This window comes from Microcebus murinus, chromosome X, assembly GCF_040939455.1.
Source record: "Microcebus murinus isolate Inina chromosome X, M.murinus_Inina_mat1.0, whole genome shotgun sequence".
Lineage (NCBI taxonomy): Eukaryota > Metazoa > Chordata > Mammalia > Primates > Cheirogaleidae > Microcebus > Microcebus murinus.
In genome coordinates this window covers 9542907-9559430 of record NC_134136.1, presented here as the reverse complement: position 1 = coordinate 9559430, position 16524 = coordinate 9542907, and the positions used below count along the sequence as shown (strand labels likewise).

At 36.6% G+C, this 16524-nt stretch overlaps 1 pseudogene; it reads left to right on the top strand.

Annotated features, from left to right (window-relative positions):
• The first annotated feature begins 14562 nt into the window (after positions 1 to 14562).
• Positions 14563 to 15009, top strand: LOC105866143 (ADP-ribosylation factor-like protein 8B pseudogene; annotated as a pseudogene).
• The last annotated feature ends 1515 nt before the right edge of the window (positions 15010 to 16524 follow it).

The window sequence follows — 16524 nt, the reverse complement described above, 5'->3', positions numbered from 1 at the left end:
ATTTTATTAGTATTAATAGAAACCCCTAAAGATTCTACAATAAAACTGTTAGAATTAATAAATGAAATCACTAAAATTCCAGGGTACAAAAGCAGCATACAAAAATTAGTTGTGTTTCTACATTAACATTAAAGAGTCCAAAAAGGAAATTAAGAAAACATTACTATATACAATAACATAAAGAAGAATAAAATAATCACTGATAAACAAGGATGTGAAAAGACTTGTACACTTAAAACTACAAAATATTGCTCAATGAAATTAGACAAAATAAATGAAAATATATCCCATGTTCAAGGATTAGAAGATTTAATATTGTTAAAACATCCATACTACCAAAAGCAATCTACAGGCTCTATGCAATTTCTATGAAAACATCCAAGTATTTTTTTAGAAATAGAAAAATTCATCCTAAAATTTATATGGATCCACAAAGAACCCCAAATTCTCAAAACAATCTTGAGAAAGAACAAAGCTATAGGAATCACACTTTCTGATTTCAAAACATATTCCAAAACTACAGTAATCAAAATGATATTTTACTTGCATAAAGAGAGATATATAAACCAATGGAACAAAATAAAGAGCTCAGAAGTAAACCCATGGATATAGGGTCAAGAAATCTTCAAAAATGGTGCCAGGACTACACAATGGGGAAAGGATACTATCTGCAAAAAAAAAATCTTGAGATAGCTGAATATTCACACATAATTGCAAGGCTGTGGAAACAGCCCAAGTGTTCATCAATCCAAGAATGGATTAATAAAATGTGGTATATGTATACCATGGAGTACTATTCAGCTCTAAGAAACAATGGTGACATAGCACATCTTATATTTTCCTGGTTAGAGCTGGAACCCATACTATTAAGTGAAGTTTCCCAAGACTGGAAAAACAAGCACCACATATACTCACCAGCAAATTGGTATTAACTGAACAGCACCTAAGTGGTCACATAGGTACTACAGTAATAGGGTATTGGGCAGGTGGGAGGGGGGAGGGGGGCGGGTATATACATACATAATGAGTGAGATGTGCACCATCTGGGGGATGGTCATGATGGAGACTCAGACTTTTGGGGGGAGGGGGGAAATGGGCATTTATTGAAACCTTAAAATCTGTACCCCCATAATATGCCGAAATAAAAAAATAAAAATAAAAAAATAAAAAATAAATTGAACGCTTATCTTATACCATACACCCAAAATAATCAACTACAAATGGATTAAATACTTAAATATAAGACCTGAAAGTATAAAGCTCCTAGAAGTAGACATAGGAGGAAAATTTCATGACACTAGTCTTGGCAATGATTAAATGGATATAACACCAAAAGTACAGGCATCAAAAGGAGGGATAAGGCTGGGCATGGTGGCTCACACCTGTAATCCTAGCTCTCTGGGAGCCTGAGGCAGGAAGATCACTCAAGATCAAGAGTTTGAAATCAGCCTGAGCAAGAGCGAGACCCTGTCTCTACTAAAAATAGAAAGGAATTAATTGGTCAACTAAAAATATATAGAAAAAATTAGCGGGGCATGGTGGTGCATGCCTGTAGTCCCAGCTACTCAGAAGGCTGAGGCAGTAGGATCGCTTGAGCCCAGGAGTTTGAGGTTGCTGTGAGCTAGGCTGATGCCATGACACTGTAGCGTGGGCAACAGAGTGAAACTCTGTCTCAAAAAAAAAAAAAAAAAAGAAAAGAAAAGAAAAAAAGAAAGAAAGAAAAAAAAAGGAGGGATAAACAACCAGACTATATCAAATTAAAAAGCTTCTGCATGCCAAAGGAAACAACAGACTGAAAAGACATACTATGGAATAGGAGAAAATATTTGTAAACCCTATACCTGAAAATAGGTTAATATCCAAAATACATAAGGAAATCCTACACCTTAAGATAAAAAAATCAAATAACTTGATTGAAAAAGTTGGCAAAGTTCTTAAATAGACATTTCTCCAAAGAAGACACACAAATGGCCACTAGGTATATGAAAATATGTTCAGCATCACTAATTAACAAGGAAATGCAAATCAAAAGCAAAATGAGATATTACCTCCTAACTGTTAGAACAGCCATTATCAAATAGAAAACAAATAAACAAACAAAAAAACCTGAAAATGAGTGTTGAAGAAGATGTGGAGAAATTTAAGCCCTTATACACTCTTGGTGGCAAGGTAAAATGGTTCAGCCACTATGGAAAATAGTATGAAGGTTTCTCATAAAACTGAATATAGAACTACCATATTGTCCAGTAATTCCACTTCTAGGTATATATCCTAAAGAATTGAAATCAGTATCTCCAAAGGACATCTGCACTGTCATGTTCATTACAGCATTATTTACAGTAGCCAAGAGGTGGAAACAACCTAAATATCCTTAGTGGATAGATAGATTTTAAAAATGTGATACACACACACACACAGAGGAATATTATTCAGCCTTTAAAAAGTAGAAAAACCTGCCATTTGCTATGACATAAATGAACTTGGAGGACATAATGCTAAGCGAAATAAGCCAGACACAAAAGAACCAATACTACATGATCCTACTTGTATGAGATATCTAAAACAAGCTTATAGAAGCATAGAATAGAATGGTAGTTACCAGGGTAATAGGAGGGAGAATTGGGGATGTTTTAATCAAAGTGTACATAGTTTCTGTTATGCAAGACAAATAAGTCTTTAAGATATACTTTACAGCAAAGTGCATACAGTTATCAATATTGTATTGTTTACTTAAAATATGTCAAGAGGATAGATGTTAGGTTAAATGTTCTTATCACCAAAAAAGAAAGGATGGAGGAAAATTTTATAGGCGATGGCTAAATTTATGACATTGTTTATGGTGATGGCTTCATGGGCATATACTTATCTGCAACCTCAGGAAGATATTAATTAAATATGTACAGCTTTTTTGGTATTTCAACCATACCCCAATTAAAAAGGAAAGAAAAATACAGAATTCTTACTACTCAGCTTTAAGAAACAATGGTGATACAGCACCTCTTGTATATTCCTGGATACAGCTGGAACCCATTCTACTAAGTGAAGTATCTCAAGAATGGAAAAACAAGCACCACATGTACTCACCAGCAAATTGGTATTAACGGATCAACACCTAAGTGGACATATAGGAGTAACATTAATCAGATGTTGGGAGGGTGGGAAGGGGGAGGAAGGGATGGATATATACAACCACAATGAGTAAGATGTGCAACGTATGGGGGATAGACACGCTTGAATCTCTTACTCGAGGGGGGAGTGGGGCATGGGCAATATATGTAACCTTAACACTTGTACCCCCATAATATGCTAAAATAAAAAAATAAATAAAGAGAAAAAAAAGAAAAATACAGAATTCTTATGCTTTTATGTGCTTTAAAGTTGATATGTAAGTGAACAATAAAATCCTTAAAGTTTATATGTAATTGAATAAGAAAATCATCTAAGTCTGATCTCTTTCTAAATAAATTGATCTTTAATTTCCTTTACATCTATGTCTATGTTTACTGCCCCTATATCTTTAAAATTCATTACCTTTACTGTTTAAGTTCATTTGAAATGGATTTCTATACCTCACAAACTACATTAAGCAAGAAGGTCTGACTGCTAGCCCTATGTCCTTTCCACTTAGTTAGAAAAAATCAAATCTAATGCTTATTCTAATGCTAATGTTCACTTATGTATCATCCATGATTCAACTGATTAAGTGTTGTGAGCCAGGATCCATTCACCCAGGGAAAATAAATACAGAGAAAGAAACAACACCTTAGGGGATAACCCTACTTAAGGGATGTGGGAGAGAACTAGAAGCAGGAAATGAGATATAAGAAGGTGTGCTTAGAGATATGAGAAGATTCATTCGATAAATGTTAACTGAGTGCTTACTAGATGTCAAGTGCTGTTTCATGCACTATAAATACAGCACTAACCAAAATAGACAAAAGTCTTTGCTCTTGCTGAGTTTACATTCTAGTGATGGGGGAATAGACAATAAGCAAATAAATAAGTAAAAAACAAGAAAATAACAACTAGTGATAAATGATAGATTGAAAATACAATTGAGTTGTTGGATGTTGAGGCAATACCTGCCCAAAGAGATGAAATTTAAGATGATTCAAGGAAAATACAGTACTTTTACAGAAACCAAGAAAGAAACGCATTCCTATATTGAGAAATTAACAGAAAAGGCTTTGGTTTGACATTGGCGATCTCAGAAAGAACAATTTGGATAAAAGAGGAAAAGACTGAAAAATGAACAAGAGGGAAAGAAGCCTGAGAAGGAAGGACAACACAAATCCAGAAAAGAATGGATTAGAACTGAGTCAAAGATTGTTCTAAAGGAATGCAAAATAGTGTAGCCACTTTGGAAAACAGTTTGGTAGTTTCATATAAAGTTAAATATACACTATTTCTATGGCTTAGCAATTCCACTCCTAGGTATATACCCCACAGAAATGAAAACATATATTCACACAAAGACTTATACATAAATGTTCATAGCAGCCTTATTCAAAATGCCTAAAAAGTGAGAACAACCCAGGTTAAAAGACCAGTGAATTGATAAGCAAATGGTAGTATATTCATACATGGAATACTATTCAGCAATAAAAAGGAACAACTTATTCATATAATGACATAGATAAATTATAAATGCATTTTGCTAAATGAAATAAGTCAAACCCAAAGAGATACATATTGTAGTATTCCATTTATATGACATTCTGGAGAAGGCATAATTATAGGAATAGAAAACTAGGGATTTCCAGGGACTAGGGTGGGAAGTAGGGCTGACTTCAAAGAGACAACACATGAGAATTTGGGGGGAAAGAGTAATTATGCGTTTTTCTACACCACACAGAGTGAATTTTGCTATATATATATGTCCTAGAGTTTCTAGAAAACTAGTTTAAAAAAAAAGATTACCCTAAGGTTTCCTTTTGAAGCTTGTGTACAGTAGATACATTTCAAATTAATTTGATTAATCCATTGTCTTCAAGAAGAGAGCAGGTCCCTGAACATATTGAAAGTTTAACAGGTAAGATAATGGAATTGAGGAGGTGAGACAGAGGATTAAAGCATCCCCAGGACAAAATGTACTCTGGAAAATGATCAACCATCCTCCTAGTCACCAAATTTTTCAAGCCAAATGATAGAAGCCATGAATTAAGACCACTATGGAGCTGGGCTTACTCAATGCCAAACAGTAAGAGACATACCTAGGAGCAAAACTAAAAACGATGGTTAACAAGCAGTCTGAGAGTAGCCCAGCAGATGAACAGAGTTTGTGTGTTTTGACAGAAAACTAAATGTTAGATAATGATCACAAATTAAAGAGTAAAACATAGTTTCATGAGAAACATTGATCTCTAAATAAATTTAACTAGTCCCAGTGATCATGGGCAGATGACCTGTGAGCCTTGCTAGCCTAATTTATATAATTAGGATAAAACCTGTTGAGGATACAAGTCTATATTAGATTATCTAAAGATTCCTTCTTGCTTAAAGTCTCTTAAATTCCTTGCTTTGTGGAGTGAAAATTGTCTTCTGAGTATCAAATACCGAACTGATTATACAGGACAGATTAAAATCACTGAATATAATTTAAAAACTTACCAAAAGAAAAAATATATTTCAAAACTGTTCTTTAAGAATTACAGATAGAGGCTGGGCACGGTGCCTCACGCCTGTAATCCTACCACTCTGGGAGGCCAAGATGGGAGAATCGGTCAAGGTCAGGAGTTCGAAACCAGCCTGAGCAAGAGCGAGACCCCGTCTCTACTAAAAATAGAAAGGAATTAATTGGCCAACTAAAAATATATAGAAAAAAATAGCTGGGCATGGTGGCGCATGCCTGTAGTCCCAGCTACTCGGGAGGCTGAGGCAGGAGGATCACTTGAGCCCAGGAGTTTGAGGTTGCTGTGAGTTAGGCTGATGCCACGGCGCTCTAGCCCAGGCAACAAAGCGAGACTCTGTCAAAAAAAAGAAGAAGAGTTACAGATAGAGATGAATTTTGCCAAAGGAGATTTACATTTTCATGTAAAAGGAATGTTGTTTTCTTTGTAAAGACCTTGATGAATTATGTTTGATGTTTTGAATGTGTCCAAGAAAGATCTCCTTCATGTCACTGCAACTGCCTGTGTCATTGACAATGGGACCTCCAAGCTACAGAAAAATGTGTCCTATCATTGCAAATAATGACTTTTAGTGAACACTGGATTATAGTAAGAGATAATCATCTAGCCAAAAGAAGCTTGAAAGATAGTTAGAAATGTCAAAGCAGAAGATAAGAAATATAACTTAGAAATATATCCTTAAGCTACTTTGGAAAGTGTAATGAACATCATATTTTTATTTTAATCAGACATGCTCAGGGTAGATGACAAATATTGTATTTGTTAAATTCAGAAAACCTAAACCTCTACAATATTCTTCATTGATAGTAAATACCTGGGTAGTACAGAATTACACATGAAATACTCAGAGTGATTTTTATCTGGGAGTGGGAGTCAGGCTTCTAACAACCTGACCCATCTAGAAGGCACACACAAAACTAGAATTAAGGGGAAAACCTCTGACTATCCAGAGATAGAGATATTGTCAAGTCTGCCAATTTTGCTCAAAGACTTAGCATTGACTTAGCATTATACGACTTAGCATTATATGAAAAATATAGCATTGACTTAGCATTATATGAAAAATATAATGTTCCTAGTGAAATTAAGTTTCCTCATTATCTGATTTCTTCTAGCTGCTCTCAGGTTGGCCCTAAATTACAGAAGAATACAGATTTGATCATGGAGAAAACCAATGAGAACCAGCAACTGACAATTAGGAAAAAGACACAGATGTGTCATCAAGTGGGAAATTCAAATTAGGGAGAAATTTAACCTTAAGGCACAGTTAGGCAAACCACAAAGTCATCTAAGAGGAGTTCACAGCGTAACAGCACTGTACAATTTATGTAGCTATCAAGTACCCTGCATCAAACAACAAAAAAGGATTAAATTTATTTTGTGATTTTGTTAAAAATCCATTTACCTGTTTATTGTGGCTTCAAAGCAAATATGATGGATCTTAGACAAAGTCCCACCTAAAATGGGGCAATATTCCAATGTTTGGTACTTAAAGGGGAAAATGCAATGATTCCTAACACCACCAGTTCAATGAAGCTTTCTTGTTCACTGGAAGTGCTCTATTTGCCAACCTTTTTAAGAAATAATTTAGTTCAATTCAAAAATGTTTTATCAGAGAAATACTATATACAAAACATGAGCTAAAAGCTGGGTGCAGGGAGAGGTATTCCAGATGAAAAAGACACAGACTCTGGATTCTAGCCAGGGAGAGAGGCATGGAAATGAATAACTAGGTCAAGGAAGATGGTGAGAAATTCTGGCAGAAAGAGATTCAATGTGATGACCAACAAGGGAACAAAAAGATGGGTTCTGCGTTTGGCCTAAAGGAGATTTGGGAAGGCCTCCAGGACTAGCTCAGGTTTAAGCAGATCCTGAAGGATTGAGCAGGCAGAAGGTACCGCAAAGTGATAGAAGTCCATGGTAAATTTAAACAAAGGCAAGTATTCTAGTGTATCTAGAGACTTGAGAGATATGGTAAAAGATAATGCAGGAAAAGTGATTGAAGACAGCCTTGAGTTCCAAGATGTTATTAATTTTTGTCCTGCTGACAATGGGGAGTCATTCATTAAAATATAAAAAAAGATATTTATGAAAGGCCAATAAGCACACAAAAATATTTTTAACATCACTAATTGTCATGGACATGCAAATTAAAGCCACAAAGAGATATTTTTCTACAATCCCTTAGATTGTTCCAGATCATAGAGGAAAGGTGTCCATGGTTTTATGGTATATGATATTAGTTATAAGTTTTCAATATATGGCCTTTATCACATTGAAAAAGTGCCCTTATATCCCTCATTTTCTGAGAATTTTTATCATAAACAGGCTTTAAATTTTGTCAAATGCTTTTTTTGCATGTATTAAGGTAATCATGTTTTATAACCATTTTTGTTACTTTCAATTATTGATTGATTTTTCAAATAATAAGCTAACTTTACATTCCTGGAAGAGAATTGACCTGGTCATGCTTTTTGTGTATTGCTAGATTCAGTTTGCTAATATTTTGTTAAGTTTATTTAAATCTATATTCATATGAGATATTGGTCTATAACTTTAAAAAGTATTTTGTAGGCCGGGCGCTGTGGCTCACGCCTGTAATCCTAGCTCTTGGGAGGCCGAGGCGGGCGGATTGCTCAAGGTCAGGAGTTCAAAACCAGCCTGAGCAAGAGCGAGACCCCGTCTCTACTATAAATAGAAAGAAATTAATTGGCCAACTGATATATATATAAAAAATTAGCCGGGCATGGTGGCACATGCCTGTAGTCCCAGCTACTCGGGAGGCTGAGGCAGAAGGATCACTCGAGCCCAGGAGTTTGAGGTTGCTGTGAGCTAGGCTGACGCCATGGCACTCACTCTAGCCTGGGCAACAAAGTGAGACTCTGTCTCAAAAAAAAAAAAAAAAAAAAAAAAAAAAAAAAAAAAAAGTATTTTGTTAAGTATTGTTATTGGAGTTATGCTAGCATCATAAAAAATGGAAAATGTTTGTTCCTATTTTCTGCAAGAGTTTTCTGCTTAAAATTTTTGAAATAATAAACTCATAAAACCTGGAAAAATATTTTAAACAAGAGAATGGCATAAGAAAAGTTTTTCTTAAGGAAAATCCATCTGGGATGGGAAACTATTGTAGTCATTCAGAAGAAAAAAATTCATAAAGGCCTAAACTGGGGCAGCAACAGTGGTAGCAGAAGAGTGCTTCTGTGTACAGTATCTTTTTTTAATGTCCAAGTACTATAAACTATGTCCTTTATATTCTTAAAGAGAATTTCTCTAGCTCAAATAAAATCAGAATCCTGTAATTTCAAGAGTTCCAAATCCTCTTAGAAAGTATTTCCCAATCTCATTTGTGGTAACAATGATGAACCTGAGATCCAAAGTTTCATTATCTGTACCTTCCAAAGGAGAAGTGACTTACCCTAGGGTCACATGGCTAGTTAACAACTTTTGGAAAACGAAAGGTAAAGTAACCACTTACAGGTGATCATCATGAAGATAACCCATGAATGGACTCTATATAGCCAACCCCAAGTCTACAAGATGCTAAACATATTGTAGTGCATCAAAAGTGAAAACTGGGCCGGGCGCTGTGGCTCACGCCTGTAATCCTAGCTCTTGGGAGGCCGAGGCGGGCGGATTGCTCAAGGTCAGGAGTTCAAAACCAGCCTGAGCAAGAGTGAGACCCCGTCTCTACTATAAATAGAAAGAAATTAATTGGCCAACTGATATATATATAAAAAAAAAAAATTAGCCGGGCATGGTGGCGCATGCCTGTAGTCCCAGCTACCCGGGAGGCTGAGGCAGAAGGATCACTTGAGCCCAGGAGTTTGAGGTTGCTGTGAGCTAGGCTGACGCCACGGCACTCACTCTAGCCTGGGCAACAAAGCGAGACTCTGTCTCAAAAAAAAAAAAAAAAAAAAGTGAAAACTGCACTTAGTTATATAGGTTTTCTGTCTAAACTAGAGAGCATCTTAAATGCTTAGAAATCACTAGAGTGTCTTAGACTCAGAGCTAAATCTTGAAAACCATCTCAGGCAACTTAATCAACTGGAATTTCCATCTAAGAACATGGTCTTCTATTGCAGAAATATTTTCTGATAGAGGATACAGTGACTTTTCTTGCTGTTGTTTGTTTTCTTATTTATTACAGCACTAGAGAACACATGCCAAACTGTTTGTCTTTGTGGCCTATCATAAACGAAGATCCCCAGTGCTTCTCTGCTGCAACTCAGTCTTCACTTTGGAGTTACAGAGGCATCATATTTAACTCAGTTTCTAAAAGCAAACTGAAAATTCCAAGGAAAAACTTCCAGTTCAGTGTGGCTTCGGACTAAGAAAAAGGCTGCTATTTAATAATAACTCCTGATGCTTCTGTCCTATGCTTAAAGATGCTTTTCAGAAGAAATAAAGCCTCAACCAGAGGACTGAGAATCAGGAATCCACCCTGAGTGAATCATTTGGGCCTTAAAATTTTCATTTGTAAAATAAGGCCTAAGTAATCTCTAATGCTCTTCTAATCTGAAATATTCTTTTTTCTTCATATCTTGCTTCCTTACCTTCTTCAGATATTCACTCAAATCAAAATTCATCTTCTCAATTAAGCCACCCTATCTAAAATTTAAATGTACACTTCCTTTCAATATTACATACTCCTTTTTCCTTATTTGTTTCTTCATAAGACTTACCACCACCTTATACACACACACACACACACACACACACACACACACACACACATATATATATATATATATATATATATATATATATATATATATTACTCATGTCATTATTTTCCATTCCATTCACTAGAGTATGAGTTTTGCAAGGGAAGAAATTTTTGCTTTATTCCATGACATAAGCCTAGAACACTCTGTTTCACATAGTAAGTAATAAATATTTGTTGAGTAAAAGAATGAATGTTTCTATTTCAAACATCAATGTATCTCTGAAATTGTGAAAGTTTCTTGTAGGTCGCATTTCTGAATACTGAATACAACTTTTGGTGCTAGGTATATATGTCTCAGTACACTTTTAGCTTTTATAGTCACTGTGCACACTATATTTATGCTTATTTATACATACTATTTTCACTTTTAAAAACAGGAAGGTTTCTAGTATTTTTGTAACATATTGTTAATCAAATGAAAGCTTAATCCAATGATAATTTTTTGGTCACAAATTCAATGTACAAGTATAACATAATACCAATGGGAAAATCTTTACCACATTCTGCTTTATATTTAGTGTCCGGAGATACATGTTGGCAAAAGTAAAGACTGCCTATTTTTGCCTATAGTAATCTCCCAATTTGACATTTTTCAGGATTGAACTTCTTGGCTTAAACTATAAGGGCTTCTGTCTAGAATTTAGTACATAATCAAATTTCTCTTTTGTGTCTGGAAAAACTATTGTTTATTCAAGTATAATTACCATATCCCACCATATATGCATATATTTTTAAATAAACTCTTTCAAACAGAGTTCAGAAGAATGATGCTTCACACCTTTATCTCATTTTTCTAATAAAAAATTCTCCAAAAGTAACTGCAATGTCAAGTTTTGAGAACCAGACAGTAGAAAAGTTGAATTTAGAAACTAATGTGGATGGAAGTGTGGTGTCTTTAGTATCAAATCTGTTCACAAGTGAAATCAAGCTCAAATTAACAAGGGGAGCTGTTGAAAGAGAAAGGAATGAGCTATAAATATACAGGGAAATAAATATTCCAGGGAAATATACAGTAAGGACATATTTCCTTAAGAATAAGAATAGAAGCAGGCCTATCAGTGGTAAATGAAAAGCTTATGGACCAATTATGTAATAGTTCAAATATCCAATGCCCTCAGGAGAAGGATATTCCAAATAAGTAAATCACCCAGAAAGTTCAGCTCCTTAAGAATCAAAACTTGTCCTTAAAAAGCGTTTTATAAGGCATTTTTAAAAATCTTGCTAAGTTCTCTCCTTCTTTTAAAAAGCACACTAAATATATATGTTTACTTTATATAATTGAGTAGTTATAATGAATCTAAACCCATAATCAGCCTTTTTTGGCCAATTCCTAGAAAATAAGTTTATGTGGGGTTGGTTTTCTATAGAGGTTGGGGTAACTGTGGACCTTCAGTCTGTCCCAAATGGTCACACCATAAGTCTACCTCTTCTCAGAATTAGCAAAATACTCAGTATTAGGTACAGAAAATCACATACTTTTCCTGATCCATTTTTCTTTTCTGCATCTCCATCTCACAAATTATTCTTCTTGGCAACTTTCCCTTACATTAAAAAGGAAGAACCATTTATCACTCACTTTTTCCTGGCTCTCCTCCAGGTTCTTTTTAAGCTCCTAATTAAGCTCTACATCTAAGGTCTTCCTGCCATTTTGGCAGTAGCCCTGGTACTGGCAAGCATTGGGTCAGTATTCCTGGCAAAGAAGATATTTCTGGTGCCCTAAATGACAGGAAGAATCACCACTAATCTTAATTTTTACTTTCCCAGATTCAATGAGTAAGACTTATAAACTGACATCTCCATTTTTGGTTAGATACTGCTTTGGCCATTAAAAATCACTTCCCTGGATTGAACAGAGTTCCTTTGGGAGTACTGGGGGGACATTTCCAGTTCCTTTTCTTTTTAATACATAAAGAATAAAAACATCATAGGGGAAAACTGCCTGAGTCTGCGGGTTGTGACAAGTTCTGTTGTTTCTCATCCTCTACGGAACCAAAACAGAAAGAAAAGGTGGAGCAAGAAAAGATAGGTCTTGTAGAGTCATAACAGGAAGAGAAGCAAGAAAAGAAATGAAAGTACTAGAAAAATTCCACTAAACATGAGTCAGTCTCCAACATTCCTGTTTTATGCCTCTTCCACTTCCAGCTCAAGTCCTGTCTTATTCCTCTTCCTAGAATTTTTCAAAGCCAAATCCTATAGTACACACTCTATCTACAAATATCTCTACCCTCTTCTATCCTTCTTTCTCCTTTCCAATCCCCAAAAGTCTTTGTGCTTGATTTCAAAGCTAGTGACCCAAATGTGGCAATTACAGAGACACTCCTGTTTAGGAACTTGGTCCCAACCTCTTAATCATTAAGATATGTCCTTTGACCCAAAACTAATTATCCTACTCTGATTCACTGTATAATATATAGATAATTGGTGAAAGAGTACATCCAGACAAAAACATATATTTGCATATAGACCTCCTTAGAGTATCTACAATACTTAGGGCACAAGTTTCAGTCACCAAAGTGATTACAGTTGTTATTAAGGAAAGCCAAATTCCCCTGAACTATGTGATAGATGTATGAAAAACAATAAATGTCCACACACTCATGTCTAGGCCAAATTGTACTTGTCTATTAGTCTGGAATTCAGAGTTTGGGGAGTTGGTAATAAACTTAATATTTACAACACAACTAAAGTCTCACACATTTGGCCAGGTCTTTGCTAAATGTACGTTTCCTCTTGTAACCATTTACTAGGTTATAAACCATTTATTATATATCATCTATTATATTTTCACATTTCTTATATATTTAGGAGATGTCCTGGGCACAGTTCATCTTGATTTCTGCTACCATAATGACTGAAAAGTGATTCTCACAGCATACCATGTTTCCCTGAATATAAGACAGGTTCTTATATTTATTTTTCCTCAAGAAGACATCCTAGAGCTTATTTTCAGGGGATGTGTCATTTTCCCCTCAAAGCCTAAGCTTGCAGCACGCAGAGGATGGCCGGGACCTGACAGGGGGAGCCGACCTTGTTGGTGGGGCTGCCCGCACCTTTCCGGTCATCTCTGGGATGGTAGCTGTCATGATGGGGCAGATGAGAAGGGCTGCTCGTCTTCTTTACTGCTCCTTGAGGAAATGCATGGGTTGTGCAGATACACTGCGCTGCGTAGCCACATCCATCACTAGGTCTTATTTTCTGGGTAGGTCTTATATTGTGCAAATGCTTAGAAATCCCGCTAGGGCTTATTTTATGGGTAGGTCTTATTTTTAAGGAAACATGGTAGATACTGCTCTGCCTGTTGACTCAAAGGCAAACAGAGCCTAAAGTTATAGCAAACTGGCAGCCTTAACTTCCAATTCAATAGAACCATTGTTGTCTTTCCTGGTGGGAGCATTCCTCCCTTTGGAACTACTGTCTCTAGGCCAGCAGAGCATAAGGTCACAGGGACAGAAAGCAAAATTTTTGCTAGTGGATTACTAAGGGCAATAGTGAGTGTTGACACTCTCATTTCCACCCCTTAATTCTTGGGCCCATAAATCTTGGCTATGGGAGAAACAGCACCATATATTGGATGTTGATTTATAGCATAAACAGCCTTCTGGAGAACATTGCCGAACCCTGTAACATTGCTGAGCCACTTAGGTGGCACAAGAACTGAGCCTTCAAAAGGCCATTCCATAATTTTATAAAGCCATCTACTTCAGGAGGGTGGGGAAATGATAGGACCAGTGAATTCCATGAGTATGGGCCAATTACCGCCCTTCCTTTGTTGTGAAGTGATTCGTTGATCTGAAGCAATGCTGTGTGGATATTCTGTAAGTCATAGATGATAGTTTTAGTAAGAGCATTGAATGCAAGGAAAGCAAATCTATATCCAAAGTGTTTATACCAGTGAGAACAAAGCACTGACCCTTCCACTGTAATCAACCTGCCACAAGATAGCTGGAAAATCACTCCAGGGAATAGTGCCATATTAGAAACTCAGTGTTGGCCGCTGCCCGCCGGTGTCAGGCCGTGTAGTGCCTGGGCCCCACGGAGCCTTGGGGATGGGGGGGTGGTAAGGGCCGAGGCCCGCCTGTGTGGAAGCTGCCACTGCCCGCCCGTCCATCCTCCCGCCGGTCTGTCCTCCCCGCAGGTCAGCCATCATGCTGGCGCTCATCTCCCAGCCTGCTGGACTGGTTCCGCTTGCTCTTCTGGAAGGAGGAGATGGAGCTGACGCTTGTGGGGCTACAGTACTCGGGCAAGACCACCTTCCTCAATGTCATCGCGTCAGGTCAATTCAGTGAAGATATGATACCTACAGTGGGCTTCAACATGAGGAAAGTAACTAAAGGTAACGTCACAGTAAAGATCTGGGACATAGGAGGACAACCCCGAGTTCGAAAGCATATGGAACAGTATTGCAGAGGAGTTAACATTATTGTTTACATGATAAATGCCGCGGATCGTGAAAAGATAGAAGCCTCCCGAAATGAGCTGCATAATCTTCTAGATAAACCACAGTTACAAGGAATTCCAGTGCTAGTACTTGGAAACAAGAGAGATCTTCCTAATGCCTTGGATAAGAAACAGCTAATTGAAGAAATGAAACTGTCTGCTATTCAGGACAGAGAAATTTGCTGCTATTCAATTTCTTGCACAGAAAAGGATTAATATAGATAGTACACTTCAGTGGCTTATTCAACATTCAAAATCTAGAAGAAGCTGAAGCATCTCCTGAAGTCTTCCAGTCCTTCTTGGCTATAATCCTAGAATTATTGTCCATTCCTCTGAAGTACTTCCCAGAATACAGTCCTTCCTAAACCCAAGAAATTGCCTTTTTCAGAGTTTATTTCTCATGTGCACTGCTGAAGATGTGTGTCCCTAATCCTTCATAAAGAATCAGCTAGCGTTGTCATGATAAAGTCAGCACACACAAAGAGGCTTCTTATACATTCTTGTCTTAAACAGTGTGTGGAGCTTATTTTAAGAAATAAAACACACTCGACCATCTTAAATCAAGAAAATTGCATATTTCTATTCTTGTCTTTCTGGGCCAGATTTTTATATTGGTTTTCAGTAAATATCTATCTATAATATTTCATTATAGAGTTCAGTAGCTTAATACTGATACTGACTTGATACAGCATGAAGTTTCTAGTGCCACATGCAGTATTTACAAAACCTTTAAGCCTGACTCATGTGGAATATAAACAGTTTATCTTATCTCACAAATGCATGTGAAATGTATAATTACAACTTAGGAATTCAAAAATGGTCTGCAAAGAATGAACAGAGGCACCAGATCAATGTCCTGGGTTCTTTACACTGGTGAGATTCTACCTGATGAATTTTTAAAACATTCTGCTTTCTGAGAATTCTTTATCACCAGATAGCTTTTGGGGATATGGGAGGAACTAAAGCATGCTGTTTTGTATCTGTCCAGATCGTTACTTCTATCTTTTATTTTTTGTCTCCTGGTTTAACATAACTTTTTTAAGGGGTTGGGAATTGAAGATTTTCTCAAAAGGCTTTCATGAATTTAGGGCATTCCAGCCAATATAATAAAACCTATTAAGAATGTCAAAAAAGAAAAAAAAAGAAAAAAGAAACTCAGTGTTGGTCTCTGCTGCTGACAAACTTGGCACTCAGCAGTGGCTGTATCCAAGTCAGCCTTGGTGAGTCAGAGTCCATGTTACTGAGCTCATATAACCTTTATCCCTGCTACTATGGCCATTTTCTTCATAAGCCCATTAGGTAATGACAGCGGCTAGGGAAAGAAATTGACTGGTATCCACAAAATGGGTCATCTTATCCACCTGACTATTAAAATTCTTCTTTGCTAAGGTCACCCTTTGGTGAGTATTCATATGAGACAAAAATATTTTCATGTCTTTTCAACAATTAAGAAAGGTCTATCCAAATACTTCTTCCCCAGACCTTCTTGTCATCAATTTTCTAATCATGCCCTTTCCAAGTCCCTGACCATCCAGCCAAATCACTGATCACAGCCCATTAATTGGTATATAATCACATATCTGGCCATTTCTAATTCCAAACAAAGTGAACAACCAGGTTCACTGCTCAAAGTTCTGCCCACTAGGAGGTTTCCCTTCATCACTCCTCTTCAGGGACATCACAGAAAGGGGCTGTAGTACTGTAGCTGGTCACTTCCAGGTGGTGCCTACA